Source organism: Humulus lupulus, chromosome X, assembly GCF_963169125.1.
Source record: "Humulus lupulus chromosome X, drHumLupu1.1, whole genome shotgun sequence".
NCBI lineage: Eukaryota > Viridiplantae > Streptophyta > Magnoliopsida > Rosales > Cannabaceae > Humulus > Humulus lupulus.
In genome coordinates this window covers 17,038,031-17,057,533 of record NC_084802.1, presented here as the reverse complement: position 1 = coordinate 17,057,533, position 19,503 = coordinate 17,038,031, and positions in this window count along the sequence as shown.

Here is a 19,503-nt window from a genome sequence, read left to right as displayed (position 1 = left end):
GCAACAGTTCAACAGATTGGCTAAGTTTGCTGGAAATTTAGTGGCCAACGAGGAAGATAAAATCGATAAGTTCATGAGATGACTCAAGACAATGATTTCCCAAGATGTAGAAATGGCTAGTACCGAAAGGATCACTTATGCATAGGCATTGAAGTGAGCACTGAAAGCAGAAAGAATGGAGGATAGGATTTAGAAAGATAGTGCGGCGAGAAGGGAAGCCTGCAAACCTAATCATTAGAATAATGACCACAAAAGGGAGAACCCCAAAGGTTCGGGAAGCAACAGTCAACCCGAGAAGAGGACCAAGTCCGGATTCCAGAATCGACCAGCTCAGTCAGGGTCAAGGAAAGAGTATTCGCGTTGCAGTAAGTGCAACACGAAGCACCCAGGGGAGTGTAGAGCTCACACCAAAAGATGCTACAATTGTGGACAGGAGGGCCACTACAAGAAAGATTACCCCAAAGGCAAGGGGTCAAGGAAGATGAGCCTAAGCAAGATGAAAAGTTTGTACCTGCACAAGTTTTCGTGCTGACTCAGAAGGAACCTAAAGCCAGTACCTTAGTGGTCATAGGTCAGATTCTTATAGCCAATCTCTTATGCAATGTGTTAGTTGATTCGGGTGCTACCCATTCTTTTATATCAACGTGCATGATAGAGAAAATAAGAAGACCTAGAGAGGTTTTTTCGTTAGGCTTTAGTACGGTGTTGCCGTCTGGACAGACGATGACGTCTAGAAGGTGGGTACGCGCGATGCCGATGATTATAGATGTACGAGAACGCTACGCTAACTTGATTGAGCTAGCTATGCATTAGTATGACGTGATACTTAGAATGGATTGGCTCTCCAAGTATAGTGCAAACATGGATTGTAGAAAGAAGGGTGAGAAGTTCATCTTCAAGGGAAAAAGTATGGGACCCAAAACGCCAATCATCTCAGCGCTCAAGGAAAAAAGGATGATGGGAAAGGGGTGCCAAGAATTCCTTGCTAGTATAGTGGACACAACTAAGAACATGCCACAATGACTTGAGGACGTTAAAGGGGTGCGTGAGTAGCCCGAGGTTTTCCCAAAAAATCTACCAGGTTTACCCCCGGATCGAGAGATCCAGTTCGTGATCGAGTTAGCACTGGAAACAACCCCTATTTCGAAAGCACTGTATAGGTTGGAGCCTTCAGAATTGAAGGAGTTTAAAGGACAACTACAAGAGCTGCTTGATAAGGGATTCATTAAACCAAGTTATTCGCCATGGAGAGCTCCGGTGATATTCGTCAAGAAAAAGGATGGATCAATGTGGATCTGCATTGACTATATGGAACTGAACAAGGTGACAATGAATAACAAATATCTCTTACCTAGATTTGACGATTTGTTTGATCAATTACAAGGGGCTGCGGTATTCTCTAAGATAGATTTGAGGTTGGAATATTATCAGCTTAAGATAAAAGAAAGTGATATACCCAAAGCCGCTTTTAGGACTAGGTACAGACATTATGAGTTTTTAATTATGTCATTTGGTCTAACAAATGCCCATGCGACATTCATGGATTTAATGAACAAGGTGTTCAAAGAGTATTTGGACAAGTTTGTAATCGTTTTTATTGATGATATATTGATCTATTCAAGGACAAAAGAGGAGCATGAGGATCATTTGAGAAAGATGCTCCAGAGACTCAAAGAACAAGAGTTATATGCCAATCTGAAGAAGTGCGAGTTTTTGGTAGAGGAAGCGACATTTCTAAGCCACATAGAAAACAAGAACGGAGTGGCAGTGGACCTAGTTAAGGTTGAGGCTGTCAATGATTGGCCAAAACCTAAGAATGTCAGTGATGTAAGAAGTTTTCTTGGTTTAGCAGGCTATTACAGGAGATTCGTGGAAGGATTCTCCAAATTGGCATTGCCACTAACAAACCATACTCACAAACAACAAAAGTTCGTGTGGACTGATAAATACGAACAAAGATTTCAAGAGCTATAGGAAAGATTAATTACTACTCCAGTGTTGTGTGTACCCAAAAGCGACGAAAAGTTTGTAGTCTACTGTGAAGTGTCCAAGATGAGGTTGGGATGTGTACTGATGCAAACCGGAAGTGGTGGCTTACGTGTCCAGGCAACTAAAAGAATATGAACAGAGATACCCAACACATGACTTGGAGTTGGCTGTTGTAGTTTTTGCCTTAAAAATATGGAGACATTATCTCCACGGGGACAAATGTGAAATATACATGGATCATAAAAGCCTTAAGTACTTTTTCACTTAGAAGGACTTAAACATGAGGAAAAGAGGTGGCTCGAGCTCGTTAAAGATTATGATTGCGATATATTATATCATCACCGGAAGGCTAACGTGGTTGTTGATGCCTTAAGCCGGTGAAGTCATGGCACCGTTGCTGCTCTAGGGTTGGTGGAAGCATCATTACAAAATGAGATAGTGAGAGCCGAGATAGAAATAGTTACAGGCGGGCTGGCCAGTCTCACATTGCAATCAAATTTCTTGGAAGAGATTAAAGAAAATAAAAAATTGGATGACAATCTGGTTAAGCAATAAGTCTTGTTATAGGACGAGAAGAGTGGAAACTTCACAATGTCGGAATGCAAGATATTAAAATACAAGGGCAGGGTTTGTGTGCCTAGTGACCAAGAGGTCAAAAATAAGATTCTTGAAGAGGCATACACAATGCCTTACTCGATGCACCCAGGTTCAACAAAGTTGTACCAAGATCTTAAGTCCATGTATTAGTGGCTGAGAATGAAGAGGGACATAGTCGAGTACGTAGCCAAGTGCTTGGTTTGTCAACAGGTGAAAGCAGAACACCAAAGACCCAGTGGGTTACTGCAACCACTACCAATACCAGTATGGAAATGGGAAGAGATTGCTATGGACTTCATGGTTGGCCTACAAGTGACTACAGAGCGTCATGATGCATTTTGGGTGGTAGTGGACCGCCTTACTAAGTCATCTCATTTTATTCCGGTGAAAATGACGTACACTATTGATCAATTTGTAAGGCTATATATGAAAGAGATAAACAGACTCCATGGTGTACCAGTATCTATAGTTTTAGACAGAGACCCAGGGTTTACATCAAGTTTCTGGGAAAGCTTGCAAGAGGTAATGGGTATGAAGTTGAAACTCAGCACAACCTTTCACCTGCAAACTGATGGACAGTCAGAAAGAACCATCCAAATGCTGGAAGATATGCTGTGAGCGTGCGCCTTAGAATTCAAAGGTTCGTGGAAGGAGTACTTGTACCACATGGAATTTGCGTACAATAATAGCTACCAAAAAACCATCGGAATGACCCCATACGAGATGCATTATGGCAGGAAGTGTCGCTCACCCTTACATTGGGATGAGATAGGAGAGAGGCGACTAGCTGGGCCAGAACTGGTGCTTGAGGATATAGGTGCTATAGAAAGAGTAAGGAAGCATATGCTCACAGCTCAGTTGTTCCAATGCCAAAAGGTGGGACATAGAGTTCGAGGTGGGAGACAAGGTTTTCTTGAAAGTCTCGCCAACAAAAGGTGTCAAGAGATTTGGTAAAATAAGGAAGTTAAGCCCCAGATATGTAGGTCATTTTGAGATTCTCGAGAGGATAAGACCAGTGGCTTACGACTTGGCTCTACCTTCCGCATTTTCTAGTACCCATAATGTGTTTCATATTTCCATGCACAGAAAATATGTGTCCGCTCAGTCCCACGTGCTTAGTTATGAACTGTTGGAGCTACAACCGAACTTAAGCTATGAAGTTAAACCAGTTAAAATACTAGAACAGGGAGTCAAGGAATTGAGAACTAAAAGGATACCCCTAGTTAAAGTCCTATGGAGCAACAGTGTGGTTGAAGAGGCTACGTGGGAACTGGAGGATGACATGTGTGAGAAGTATCCTGTGATATTTGGGTAAGTAAATTTCGAGGACGAAATTCTTTTAAGGAGGGAAGGGTGTAATAAACCAGAAATTTTCTTTTTTATTTATTTATTTTATTTTGTTTCATTCATTTTTATTTTATGTAAATTATTGTGAATTGTTTTATTTTAAGGGTAAAAGAAAATATTAAAATAATAATTTGTGAATATTATTTTAATTAAGGAAATGTGAGTTGATCGTTTTAGACCATAGTTTGGGGACTTATATGTGAAATAAATATAATATGGAAAATATTTATTGTACTAAAGACCCTAGAAAAATCTTAGAATTTTAATTGGTGCACATGAGAATTTTGGACATTTTTTTTTCAAAGAACTTTAGTATATGATTTTATGTGTTTGGGATCCACATAAAATTATAGAATCATTTTAGATTGATTTTGTGACTTATTCACTAAGAGTCTATGAATAAATCAAGTGGAATTTTATGGGAGTAAAGTCATGATTTTATGTTGAAAAGACTCACATAAAATCATAGACATAAGTTTAAACCAAAGCTGCACTATTTAGTGCTTAGACCATAGTTTATTTTTAATTATTTTAAGCTATGGTTTAATGCATTATTCTTTTTGATAAATGTAAGTAACTTTAAGAAAATTTTGTTTTGTGCTTCGTCATTTAGTCTCGTCCAAGCACACAAATGGGTGGGAAATATTTTTAATGTTTAAGGGTGGTTATTAGAGGTTGGTTGAGATGGAGTTAGAGTCTTATTTCTCTCATTGTTGCTTCAGCCATATTCGAAAGTTGGAAGGGAAACCGAGAGAGGGAAAAAGTGAAGAACACATGGTGCTCTTGAGAAGTGTTGTACGTTTGGGTCCAAGGGAGTAATTTTCTTTGAGTTCTCATTGAAGTTACAGACCCTCAACACATTCCTAGCATCTTTTTATTCCTGGTAGAAGAAAGGAAAGGAAGAAAGAGAGTGTTCTTGGGAGTTCGGTACAAGAACGGTTCGAGGAAAAAATGTAAGTACGAACCTACTCTGCTTTGATTGTTCTCTTAGATTTTGAGTGTGAAATTCATGTGGAATGGTTTGGTTGTGTTCATAGCATTGTGGATTAAAGTGGAGAGAAGAAGGAACCACAAGAAACCAGCCACATTAAGAAGCACAAATCTGTGAATTTCCTTCGTAGTTTATGGTACCGATTAGTTTTCATTTTTGTTCTTAGGTTGGCTATGGTTTTGTGGGCTGTTTTGCATGGATTTAATTAGTGTTTTGGGACTAGAAACATACATTAAGAGGTTGGGGATAGTTTAACATGTGTGGTCTTGAGGTTTGAGATGGATTGGTGGTGGTTAAAGGTTGGGAATGGTGGCTGGTCGTGCGTGGAGGTGCCACTTTGAGTGGTCACGGATGGAGGTTGATGGTGGTGAGGGTGGTGGCCGAATGGCGGTCATGGTGGTTAGGAGTGAAACTGTGACTGCCTAGGTGATGAGCCATGGATTCGAGCAAGGCTTGAAAAGAGAAATGACTGAACATGTATAAGGATGAAGACAATGGGGTGGTCACGTGCATGTGAATGCATGTGTTCAACTGGTTACAAATGGTTATAGATTTGTAACCAAAGGGACTAAAATGGTAGTTGGTCCCAAAACCTTGGAATTTTGTCGCGAGGCTTAGGAATAAGTACCCCATAGTCTAAGACCCGATTTTTGAGGGTCGAGGTTAGAAAATTTATTTAGGCAATATCTAGGTTTAATAATTTATGAGCAAGGCTCAGAAATTTACTTTGACTTCAAAAAAATTCTAGGCTCGGGAATTAGCTCCAAAGTTTGGATTTTGTGACTTAGAATCTATGAAGAAAATAGTTAGGTTCGGCCGAGGACGAGGGGCTAAGAAACCCGAGACTATTGGATCCAAAGGACTAGGAAAATGAAAATGAGCCATGAGGGTAGCTATGATGACTTCGAGAGGCTAATTAGACATATCATGGCAGTGAACTATGCCATCTAGGAGATTAAGTGGACGGGGGTTTACTTTAGTGTCCAGAGTGTTTTGAGGTGCTAATGAGCACAATCTCTTGGCAGAGTATTAGGGATGCTCTTAACCAGGCCTGGAGCGAGGTTTAACCTTATCACATAATTAGCCATGGCCACCCAAACCAACGTTCCTCACAATGAAAGCCACAACCTCACTCCCTAGACCACCTGCTCATCACTTTGGCCACCACTAGCAACTACCATCACCACCAGCAGCCTTCACCTGTGACCACCAAAGCCACGCACGGCCAACCACCATTTCCAACCTTTAACACCCACCAACACATCTCAAACCTCAAGATCACACATATTCAAGTATACCCAACCCCTTAATGTATGTTTCTAGTCCCAAAACACCAATTAAATCCATGCAAAGCAGCCCACAAATCTATAGCCAACCTAAGAACAAAAATAAAAAATAATCGGTACCGCAAACTACGAAGGAAATTCACGGATTTGTACCTCTTACAGTGGCTAGTTCCTTGTGGTTCCTTCTTCTCTCCATTTTAGTCCACAATGCTATGAACACCGCCAAACCATTCCACTTGAATTTCGTACTTAGAATCTAAGAGAAAAATCAAGACAAAGTAGACTCACTCGTACGTTTTTTCTTTGGACTGTTCTTTGCCTAACTCCCAAGAACACTCTCTCCTTTCCTTTGCTTTCTTCTACAAGGGATTAAGGGACTTAATGAACGTGTTCAGGGTCTATAAATCAATGGAAAACCCAAAGAAATCACTCACCTTTCTCCCTTCTCCTTGGACCAGAATGTACGATGAACTTCAAGAACACCAAGTGTTCTTCTTCTCCTTCTCGGTTTCTCTTTCAATTCGAAAATGGCTGAAGCCAAAATGAGAGAAACATGACTCTAACCCCCTCTCAACCAACCTCCAATAACTACCCATTATCATTAAAAAATTTCCCCTCAATTGTGTGTGTGCAGCCAAAACCCCATGCATTTATGCAAAAAAAAATATGCACTAAAACTATAGCGAAAAATAATTAAATAAAAGCTATGGTCTAAATACCAAATAGTGCAACTTTAGTTTAAACTTATGTCTATGATTTTATGTGAGTCCTTTCAACAAAAAATCATGACTTTTATCCCATAAAATTCCACTTAAATTATTTAGAGACTCTTGGTAAATAAGTCACAAAATCATAGTCTAAAAATGATTCTATGATTTTATGTGGATCCAAACACATAAAATCATATACTAAAATTCTTAAAAAAAAGTACCAAAATCTCTTGTGAGACCAATAAAATTCTAAGATTATTCTAGGGTCTTTAGTAAAATAAATATTTCCCACATTATATTTATTTCACATCTAAGTCCCCAAATTATAGTCTAAAGTGATTAACTCACATTGCCTTAATTAAAATAATATTCACAAATTATTATTTTAATCTTTTCTTTTACCCTTAAAATAAAATAATTCACAATAATTTACATAAAATAAAGAATGACAAAAAAAGATAAAAATAAAAAATCTGGGTTATTACACACTTCCCTCCTTAAAAGAATTTCGTCCTCATCTTGGACGCATCACAGTAGACTACGAACTTTTCGTCGCTTTTGGGTACACACAACACTGAAGCAGTAATTAATCTTTCCTTTAGCTCTTGAAATCTGTGTTCACATTTACCAATCCACACGAAATTTTGTTGTTTGCGGGTATGGTTTGTTAGTGGTAGTACCAATTTGGATAATCCTTCCCGAATCTCCTGTAATAGCCTGCTAGACCAAGAAATTTTCTTACATCACTGGCATTCTTTGGTTTTAGCCAATCCTTGACAACCTCGATATTAACAGGGTCCACTGCCACTCCGTTCTTTGTTACTATGTGGCCTACAAATGCCACTTCCTCTACCCAAAACTCGCACTTCTTCATCTTGGCATATAACTATTGTTCTTTGAGCCTCTGGAGCGTCTTTCTCAAATGATCCTCATGCTCCTCCTTTGTCCTTGAATAGATCAAAATATCGTCAATAAATACGATTACAAACTTGTCCAAATACTCTTTGAACACCGTATTCATTAAATCCATGAATGTCGCATGGGGCGTTTGTTAAACCGAATGAAATTACTAAAACTCATAATGTCCGTACAAAGTCCTAAAAGCAGTTTTGGGTATATCACATTCCTTGATCTAAAACTGATGATATCCCGATCTCAAATCTATTTTAGAGAATGTCATTGCCCTTTGTAATTGGTCAAACAAATCGTCGATTCTAGGTAACGGATATTTGTTCTTTATCATCACCTTGTTTGGTTCCCTATAGTCCCACATCCGCATCGATCCATCATTCTCCTTGACGAATAACACTGGAGCACCCCATGACGAGTAACTTAGTCTATTGAATCCCTTATCAAGCAGCTCTTACAGTTGTTCTTTCAACTCCTTCAATTCCAAAGGCGTTATCCTATACGACATTTTTGAAATAGGGGTTGTTTCTGGTGCTAAGTTGATCACCAACTCGATCTCTCGATTTGGGGGTAAACTTGGTAGATCTTCTGGAAACACCTCGAGATACTCACACACCACTTTAATGTCCTCAGGTCATTGTGGCGTGTTCTTAGTTGTGTCCACTATAGTAGCCAAGAATGCTTGGCACCCCTTTCCCATCATCCTCTTTGCCTTGAGCACTGAGATGATTTGCATTTTGGGGGTACTTTCTCCCTTGAACACGAACTTCTCTCCCCCTTTGAGTTGGAACACTATGTTCTTCTTTGTATAATTGATGTTTGCACTGTACTTGGAGAGCCAATCCATTCTAAGTATCACATCATACTCATGCATAGCCATCTCAATCAAGTTAGCATAGAGTTCTCGTCTGTCTATAGTCATCGGCACCATGCTTACCAATCTTCTAGACGTCATCGTCTCTCCAGACGACAACATCGTACTAAAGCCTATCAAAAATAGCTCTCTAGGTCTTCCTATTTTTTCTATCATGCACGTTGATATAAAAGAATGGGTAGCACCCGAATCAACTAACACATTGCATAAGAGATTGGCTATAGGAATCTGACCTGTGACCACCAAGGTACTGGCTTCAGCTTCCTTTTGAGTCAGCGCGAAGACCTGTGCCGGTACAAACTTGTCATCCTGCTTAGGCTCAACTTCCATGACCGCCTTGCCTTTAGGGCAATCTTGCTTGTAGTGGCCCTCCTATCCACAATTGTAGCAGCTTCTAGTATGAGCTCTGCACTCCCCCGGGTGCATCCTGTTGCGCTTACTGCAATTCAGATACTCTTTCCTTAACCCTGACTGAGCTGGTCGATTCTGGAATCTAGACTTGGTCCTCTTCTCGGATTGAATGTTATTTCCCGAACCTTCAGGGGTCTTCCTTTTGTGGTCATTATTCTAATGATTAGGTTTGCGGGCTTCCCTTCTCGCCACACTATCTTTCCAAATTCTATCCTCCATTCTTTCTGCTTTCAGTGCTCGCTTCAATGCATGTGCATAAGTGATCCTCTCAGTACTTGCCATTTCTACATCTTGCGAAATTATTGGCTTGAGCCCTCTCATGAACTTATCGACCTTAACTTCCTCATTGGCCACTAAATTTCTAGCAAACTTAGTCAGCCTATTGAATTGTTGCGCATATTGAGCTACAGTATTATCTCCTTGGATTAGGTTCACAAATTCATCTACCTTAGAAGCTCTGATAGTCTCATTGTAAAATTGTTCGTTGAAAGCTTGAAAGAACTCCTTCCATGTCATAGCTCTAACATCATGAATGAGCTTCATATTCTCCCACCAGATGCGGGCATCTTTCGTTAGCATATACGTAACACATGAGACTTTAGCTCGGTCTTCCAACTGCATTATTTTTAAAATGGATTCAAAAGAACTCGTCCATTCCTCAGCTTCCATAGGATCCACGCCACCCTCGAAGGGTGGATGGTGTTGCTTCTGGAAATTTTCATATGTCGGGTCTGTTTGAGCAAGTTATTGTGGCCTCACTTCCACAACTTGCTAGGCTGGTAGCCTTCCAACCCTAGATGCCCAATTAAGTTCTTGTCGAAGACGAGCATTCTCTTCAACTTGTCCCTGATTAATTCCCAACAGCGTAGCGGCATCCATGTTGGCATTTCCTGGGTTAAGGTTGTCTCGAGCCTGAGCCCTATTCACTCCTCGTCGTACAGCTCTTCGGGGAGGCATCGCGATCCGTTCGAAATCCTAGAGCCAAATAGTTTAAACTACGAACGATAAATCATCTATCCATTCAAAAAAAGGCCTAACACATTCTACTCAGTACTCAAAAAGAAAAATAACAATATTATAAACTGAGTTTCAAACCTAACATATTTCATAACAGTATATAATAAAGTGAAAAGAGCAGAATAACTTGTCATTAATATTACTTCAAACTTAATACATGATTTCGATACATAAGTAATCAACTAAATTAAATGAAATAAAACAGTCTAACATCATAAAAATCATGCAAACATAACCTAGAACAGTGACAGGACCCCCCATTCACTCACTAACTGGAAACCTATGGAAATAACTTCTAAATCCCAATTCTAGCCCTGGTCTGACTGTTGTTGGTGTCATAGACTACCACATGGGCTAGGAATGAATCCTTGTATTCTTTCCTAAGTTTTGGAGGCAACTCCCTAATCATTCCCCTGGGTAGTTTATGGGTTCCTTGTAGCCCTCTCTTCTTACTATGGTTTACATTCTTGATCCCTAAAGGGTTAAACCTAACTTTCTTAGCAACATTCTCAACGTAGATCCTAGGAAATCTCTTCCCCAAAGTCGAATATTGATCTGGGGCTTGACCTTCTAAGTGAGTTACCTCACTCCAGGCCTGGTTAAGAGCATCCCTAACACTCTGCCAAGAGATTGTGCTCATTAGCACCTCAAAACACTATGGACACTTAAGTAAACCCCCCATCTACTTAATCTTTTGGATAGCATAGTTCACTGCCACGATATGCCTAATTAGCCTCTTGAAGTCATCATAGCTACCCTCAGGGCTCATTTTCATTTCCACACTCCTTTGGATCCAATAGTCTCAGGTTTCCTTAGCCCCTCGTACTCGGCTGGACCTAACTGTTCTCTTCATCACCACCATTATTTGGTCATTATGAAACCCACAATTATGGTTAGACTCAAAAGTACTTGCAAAATTTAGAATTATACTTATAGTGCAGTAGTTGGGGCATTTCTGATCTTCATATGCATACTGTGAGGGTCTACAGGAGCCTAAGTGACGTAGGCTTTGATACTAAGTGTAACGACCTGACTTTTCTTGACTAGACCCGACTAGGATCTTCTGGGGTCCACTGGACCCTTACGATCAACTTTGGTAAAAATCGAACGTTGAGAATTAAATAAACTTTATGCAAACTTTAAAAATCTTACATTAGAGTACTCTAAAAATAAAACATAGTTTAGATGGGACCCCATAGTTTTAAAAACAAAACGTAGTTAACTGTAACTTCAATAAATTGTTTGTGGCCACAAGGCCTTCTTTAAATAACTAGTAAACATAAAATTTATAAAGCATTACCGGACACAGCAGAAAACTTAACAGAACCCTGACAACGTTGCAGGTCAGTTGTTTCATAGTATACGTACTTCAGATAGAATCCCCTTCAGCTCATTGACCCACTCCTGAAGCTTTACCCTTACCTACACACAGAGTAACTGATGAGCTACAACGCTCAGTAAGGAAGCTGGCTATAACTTATAATTATGCTTACTAATCAACTTGGCATAACTGTAATGCACAACTAGAAACTATAAATTAAACAACACATCTAGAACATTCATGTAAGTCAAAGCATTGCGTAACATACTAAGAACATATAACTGAGCCATCAAGTTATCTATAGGGTCATGATCACCGTGTGGCCTCCATGGCCCAGAGAATACTTACCTTCCGTATCAAAGGGGTACACTCCGCTAAAACACGATGACTTTACTGATTCAGTGGCTAACCCCACTGTACGGCGATATGGGGCCCACCCTCATAAGGTTACCCTTGGAAAATACAAATATCTCACATATTTCATTCACGATAACTTTACCGAACTAAATACATTTAACCCCGACAGATGGGTACTACTATGCAGGTTCAGCCATATAATCATACATTTACATAGCTACTAGAATTTAAATGGCAATATACAAACATGCAAAAAATTCACTAAAAATCACAACAAGCTAAGTTACTCTTGGTGTATACTACCTTACCTCTTGTCATTAGCTTTCGCGAATTATGTCCTTATGAGTATTTCTGACCGCGTTTAGACCCTATAATAGCCCCATGTCACATTGGCTGCTTCCTGGAATGAAGACTGACCTTGCAAACCAATACATGTCTTTCCAGCGTGCTTTGTCCTCACTTGCACGCTTCCTGGGAAAACTTCCCAGGAGGTCACCCATCTTGTGACTACTCCAAGTCAAACACGCTTAACTTTGGAGTTATCAAGTGATGGGCTATCGAAAAGAAGATGCATCTTATTGGCATAGGTAGTACCCATCAATCCATTTACGTCTTCTTCAACTATGTAGTCTCATACCTACACAGTCTTAGAATCATCACACTTGACCCTCCCTAGGTGATGTGGGATTGCACAGCTTTTTACCCAGTTTTTCCCCATGCGGATAACGGGATTTTGACTGTCACAATCACCCCCCTTAGGGGTCCGATGTCCTCGTCGACCACACTTCCGGCTGGATCAAGACTCTGATGCTATTTGTAACGCCCCACGTCACTATGGCTGCTTCCTGGAATGACCACTGGCCCTACAAACTAACACGAGTCTTTCTAGCGTGCTTTGTCCCCACTCGCACGCTTCCTGTGAAAACTTCTCAAAAGGTCACCCATCATGAGACTACTCCAAAGTTAAGTGTGCTTGACCTGGAGTAGTCGCATTGTAGAGTCCAATAACTTTACTTAGCTAGTTAGATAGTAGTAGTAATAGTAATAGCTAGTAGTAGTTGTAGTATGTTTATGACTGTGGATTTTGGTTCAAGCCGGGACTTAGTTGGACACTCGTAGTAACACTTGTAGATTTTATAAGTTTAACCTATAGTTTAAGAATATTAATTATAACATAAGATTTGATTAATATTGCTAGTTATTAATATGACAATTATTATAACCTAAGGTTTAGATAGAGCCAAAAAGAATATGACACTTGTCATGAGCATGGTTATTCCTAAGGTTTAGATAGAGCCAATAGGATTATGACATTTGTCATATGCATGATTATTAAGGAATTATTATTTTCATGATAAAATAAGGGAAATATAAGACTTAATCTTCACCAAAATCTGTTAGGAGCATGACATTTGTCACAATTTTATTTATTTGTGGATTAGGTTGTAAATAATTTTTTCGTAACTTTAGGATACTGTAACATCCGACCTATTTTTTACCTAGTTATGTTATGAATTTTGAAAAATATTATTTCTAGAAAGTTGTAGATAATTGAATTAGCTTTCTAACGGTATAAAGAGAGTCTAAATCAGAGTCCTAAAACTCTAGATATGTTGATTTTACTTCAGGTGAGTTTAGAGTTATGAGATTTAGGGAGTTAGAAGTTTGGATTCTATTTGTTTTTATTATTTTTGTTTTAAAAATCAAGCTTTGATTCCTTAAACCTCTCTCTGAATAATTTGACCAAGTACTAAGCCTTTGGCTGAAGAATATTCAAATATTTTCAATTAAATTCATTATTTTTATTCAAAGCCAAAAAGATAATTTTTATTCCTAGAACTCTATAAATAGGACCTAGCACCAAGCATTTTCATTCATTCTTCAAGCATTGATCAGAGCCTTCCAGGTGCTAGTGAGACTATAGAGTGATAAACAATTGGGTTGGGGTTATAAGTTTAATCATTATAAGCTTAATAAACACTTGGGAAGTAAGGTTATAGTGTATTTCAGTTTTGAGGTATAGTTCGGTCATAGAAGCATTCAAGGTATTCCTAATTCTAGCTCCTTTCTGTATTGATTCTTATAGTTTTTCTACTCAAATCCTAACTCGTATTCTTTATTCTTGGTTAGGCATCTAAGTTCTTCGAACTTAAGGTTTTCGTTGGTAAGTATCGTTTCGATGGTGTAGTGTATTCTTTCCATCTCTTTTCTTTAGTATACTCACCTCTCTATTATGGTTTTTAGGAGTGTTCCAAAGTCCCGATCTTTTTCACACATCCCGGTTTTTGGTAAGAAAAATAGGGTAGATTTGTATGCTTTTATGTTGTTGATATATGTTAAGTATGATATATTTTTTGTTGTTTTATGTATATGGATTGTTTAGATAACAATCACATAATTTGTTTAGATAACAAATATATATATATATAACTTGTTTAGATAACAAGTCCCAATAGTAGATTCCTTGGGCATATGATTGTTTAGATAACAGCCCCATAAATTTATATGACTTGTTTAGATAACTAGCCCCTTAAATTTATGGGCATATGATTGCTTAGCTAGCAAGTCCCAAGAAGTATGATGGCCATTGTAATAGATGTTGTAGTTATATAGTTATATGATTATAGTTTACAGTTTATAGTTTATAGCTTATAGTTTATGTGTATGTATATGTTCCATGCTTATAGTAGATTTTCCTTGCTGGGCATTAGGCTCACTCCTTTATGTTTTATATGTGCAGGAAAATAGTTATGGAGGCGGGAAGATTCTTGGCAGTTTGGGGATGTGTATTGAGGCATGATGGAATCAGTGGATTGCTCGTTCGACTTGAGGATGAAGTTTTTAAGTCTTTTAGCTATGATTTCTATGTATTATTTTTTTGCACTTAATTTTGTAACCAAATTGTTTAAGTTATGTTTTGTTTTATTTTCAAAACAATGGGATCCTATATCCTAAGTGAGATTTTTATGTATTTAAACCTTTACTTCACAGTTTTAAATAGAGTTATGGTGTTTTCATATGTAAGTTTTCTTAAGATTAGTATAGTAGTTATTAATGGTCCAAGGTCTAGAATAGTTGGGTCGTTACACGCATGATGGCAAACCTCCTGGGAAATTTTCCCAGGAAGCGTGCAAGTGAGGACAAAACACGCTGGAAAGACTCATATTGGTTTGCAGGGTCAGTCATCATTCCAAGAAGCAGCCAATGTGACATGGGGCTATTATAGGGTCTAAACGCGATCGGAAATACTCATAAGGACATAATTCACGAAAGCTAAGGACAAGAGGTAAGGCAGTATACACCAAGAGTATCTTAGCTTGTTGTGATTTTAGTGAATTTTTTGCATGTTTGTATACTGCCAGTGAAATTCTAGTTGATATATAAATGTATGATTATATGGCTGAACGTGCATAGTAGTACCCATCTGTCATGGTTAAATGTATTTAGTTCGGTAAAGTTATCGTGAATGCAATATGTGAGATATTTGTATTTGCCAAGGGTAACCTTATGAGGCTGGGCCCCATATAGTCGTACATGTGAGTTGAGCGACATTTTTATAAAGTAATAGATTAGGGCACTCTTTACGGCAGTTTAGCCTAACCAATCACATTTATCAAAATTAGGACCTATTGTTTTAAAAAGCATTGTCACGTCACTGTATGTAATGTTTGGGTGCATATTTTGTGTGTACATATCATTACTCTATTTTTAATTAATCGTATTATTTCTTTTTCTAATAGACCAATTTCAGATTCACACTCAGTAGGTTGAGTTTATTTAAGCGAAATAGGATCATCAAGAATATATTGGGTAAAGGATCAATTTCCCAAAAAATTGGTTCCGCTAAGTTCTCCACCTGAATGAATTTTTTGATAAAATATGGAGTGTTTTCTAGAAATTGACATCCATTATTGTATAAAAACATTTGGTAACATGATTAAAACATTTATAACCTTTTTAAGTAGGAGTATATCCTAGAAAAACACTTCTCTCGATCTTGATTCTAACTTAGATCGAGATCTTTTTGAAATGTCAACATAAGCAGTGCAACCAAATATTTTCAAGGGTATGCCTGAATGAATTCGAGATCCAGAAAATACCTTTTTTAAACATTCTAAGGGAGTAATTTACTGCAAGACACGAGTGGGCATCATGTTAATAAGATAAGAGGCAGTAAGGACAACGTCCCCCCGTAGATACTTAGGAATATTAATATAAAACATCATAGCCCTAACTACTTTTAACAAATGTTTCTTTTTACGTTCAGCTAAGCCATTTTTTTCTGGAATATCATGACAGATAGATTGATGCAACATACCTTTCTCTCTTAAATAAATTCATAAGAGTTTACTAATATATTTTGTGCCATTGTCAGATCTTAAAATATTGATTTTGGTTTGAAATTGGGTTTCAATTATAGATTAAAAAACTTTAAAAATTTGTGCCACCACAAATTTTTCTTTCATTAAATAAACCCAATAGAGATGAAAATGGTCATCGATAAAAGTAACAAACCATTTTTTACCTGACATCGTCGTGACCTTGGAAGGTCCCCAAACATCACTATGAAAAAGATAAAATGGTTGTGAAGGGCGATAAAACTTTTGAACATAAGATTTACGTTGGCTTTTGGCCAATAGGCAACCATCACAATGAAAATATAAGGGATTCAATTTCTTAAACAATCCAGGTAACAAATGTTTTAAATAAGAGAAACTAGGGTGACTCGATCTATAGTGCCAAATCATTATTTGATCATACACAGACAAAGAACTGATACTTCTAAGTCCTTGAACATTTTTATTACTAGATAGAATATCCCCAAAATAGTATAGAACATTAATCATCCTAGCACTGTCAATCGTCTTCTCCGAGCTCCAGTCCAGAAAAACACAATGAGATTCATAGAAAACAACACAACAATTAGAATCTATGGATATTTTACTAACAAACAAAGGGTTATAGTGAATTTTAGGAACATGGAGAACATATTTAAGATCTATTCCCTCAGATAGTTTAACTAAGCATTTTCCTGCAACAGGAGAGAAACTACCATCAACAATCCTAACCTTTGTAGTACCAGGCATGGAGTATAGGATTTAAATAATTTAGAGGAACTATTCATATGGTCAGAAGCTCTAGAATCAATGATCCATGGAGTGGCATGTGTAAAAATACAATTAAGAGCATTTAATTCAGTACATGTGTGCCACAGAAGCAACATAAATACTAGAGGATTGAGGATTGGACTTTAGCAGCACCTAAATGTGCTTCGGTTGCCCTTTGGTGTAAGGGCTTGTCTCAGACTCATTAGCTGTAAGAGCTCCACGCACTTCCTTATTGATAGCCTTGCTTTTCCAGTTGGCAGGTTTAGCACAGATCCACCAGCAAGTCTCACGAGTATGGCGTGGCTTATTAAAGAAATCACACCAGACTCATGGCTTGTCATCAGGTTTGTGCGGACCAACCCTGGCATAGCCTCCTCCCGTTGTAGTTGCCAAGCCTGATCCCTCAACAATAGCTCCAGCAACCTTTTTTCCCAACATGACATTCCTTCGACTCTCTACTCTTAACCTCCGAGAAAACTTCACTAATTGGAGGCAAAGGCTGCCTACCAATAATTCTCCCCCTCACTTCATCAAACTCAACATTAAGACCAGCCAAGAACTTGTAAATCCTAGTATCTTCAACAGTCTTCTTATGTTGGCAACCAACCTCAACAGATTTATACTCATATGTATCAAATAGGTCCATATCTTACCATATCCTATTCAACGAGGTGAAGTACTTAGTAACATTATCCTCACCTTGCTTCATGTCATCGAGTTTGAGATTCAACTCAAAAATCTAAGATTGATTCCCCAAATCAAAGTAAATTTGCACTACATTATCCCAGAAATCCTTGGTAGTCGAGTAACACATGTAATTCGAGTGATCTCCTCCTCCATGGAATTGACCAGCTAAGTCATAACCATAGAGTTCGATGCATCCCATGCAGCATAAGCTAGATCGTCCTCCTTGGGAGCCATCTTCGGGCCAGTCAAGTAGCCCATCTTTCCACATCCGCATATACATCTGAATCGATTGGGACCATCTCAAAAAATCATCACCATTGAGTCGAATGTTGATGATTTGAACAGAGTGGGATTCAGAGGTGATTTTTTGGGTTTCTGTGGTGTTAGGGGTGATGGGAGTGGTCAGAAGGATGGTGGTGCTGGCTGGGTTGGAAGCAGATTCATTGAAGATGTCTGACATTGTGAAGGTAAAGGGAAGGGAGGGTCGGCTCTGATACCAAGGTAGAAATAGGGTAAATTTCTGATATATTATTTCTCCACAATTATCATGGATTTATACAACACTAGGTTACCCAAACCATGAATCAAACCACTAGTTTTTAATACAAAAAATATGTCTATTAACTACTTTCCTATCATAGATAACTAGAAGAATATTCTACACTTTTACAAACTAAACAGGAAACTTCCTAAAATTAGTTTGATTTTTTCCAACAGGGCACTACAAATACCCCTCTTACTTTATTGTTAAGGAACATTTGGAATTGAATAGAGTTTTGGGAGTCATATTTAGGAGTTTCTTTTTTGTTGTCGTGAAAATAGCATGAGCTATGCTCACCCCTTCCAACTTGCTGCATCATTTAATGATAGTAAGAATAGTCTAAAAGGTATAGTGGTTTTATTTGAAAATGTATGAACTTTGTTTTTTTATATTTACTTTATGATGTCATATTTATGAGGGCATTATAAATACTCATATTGCTTTATTGTAAGGGAAATTTATGAATTGAATATTGAATAGAGTTTTGAGAGTTTCATATTTGGGGATTTCCCCTTTGTTGCCATGGATTTGGCATGAACTATACTCACTATACAACACGCTGCATTAGTTTGACTTTCATATTTGTAATCAAAGAAATTACAATATATTAAAACAAAATTAATATTTATAATTTATTTTATAGTATGTTGAAAGTATGTGTAAAGAAATATAACTTTAATGTTGAATAACCGGTAAAGATATTTGTGTAAATTTATAACCAAGATATATAGAAGGATTAATTAATTAAAAGGAGTAAAGGGAAAGAAAAAAAAAGTGAGGTGTAAATAGAAGCATCTTTTTTTTTTTTTTTTTTTTTTTTAGAAAAATAATTTAATTATTTTTAATAATATATTTTAATATAATTGTTTAATTTATATGATTTGGCCCAATTAACCTTGAAACATGTTGGGGTTTTATGCCCTAATTAAAACTCAAATTCTTTGTAATCTCATTTTATTATCAATAAAAGAATAGAAATAATTTTTTGACTTGGTCAATCACTTTGCTCACATATTTTATTTTCATGATTATTTGTTTAATATAAACTTCTATTAAATCCCGAGCATATAGCTAATCTTATTTATAGTGACGTAATCACAGTGGAATATAAATATGATTATATGTTCAAAATAAGTTAGTCATAAGATTAGTCAGTGCACCGGATTTACACTGACTTGCCAATCTACGATATGATCTACTTACACATTACAGTGTTATGTTCTTTCCAGAACATTAGCAAAGCAGATAAGATCAGATGTATTTGTTACATTGGACAGGACCGATATTGACAGTTGATAAGATAAGTAAACATACCGTTATTATCTATTCTAGTCATATCATATAGTAGACCATAGGTC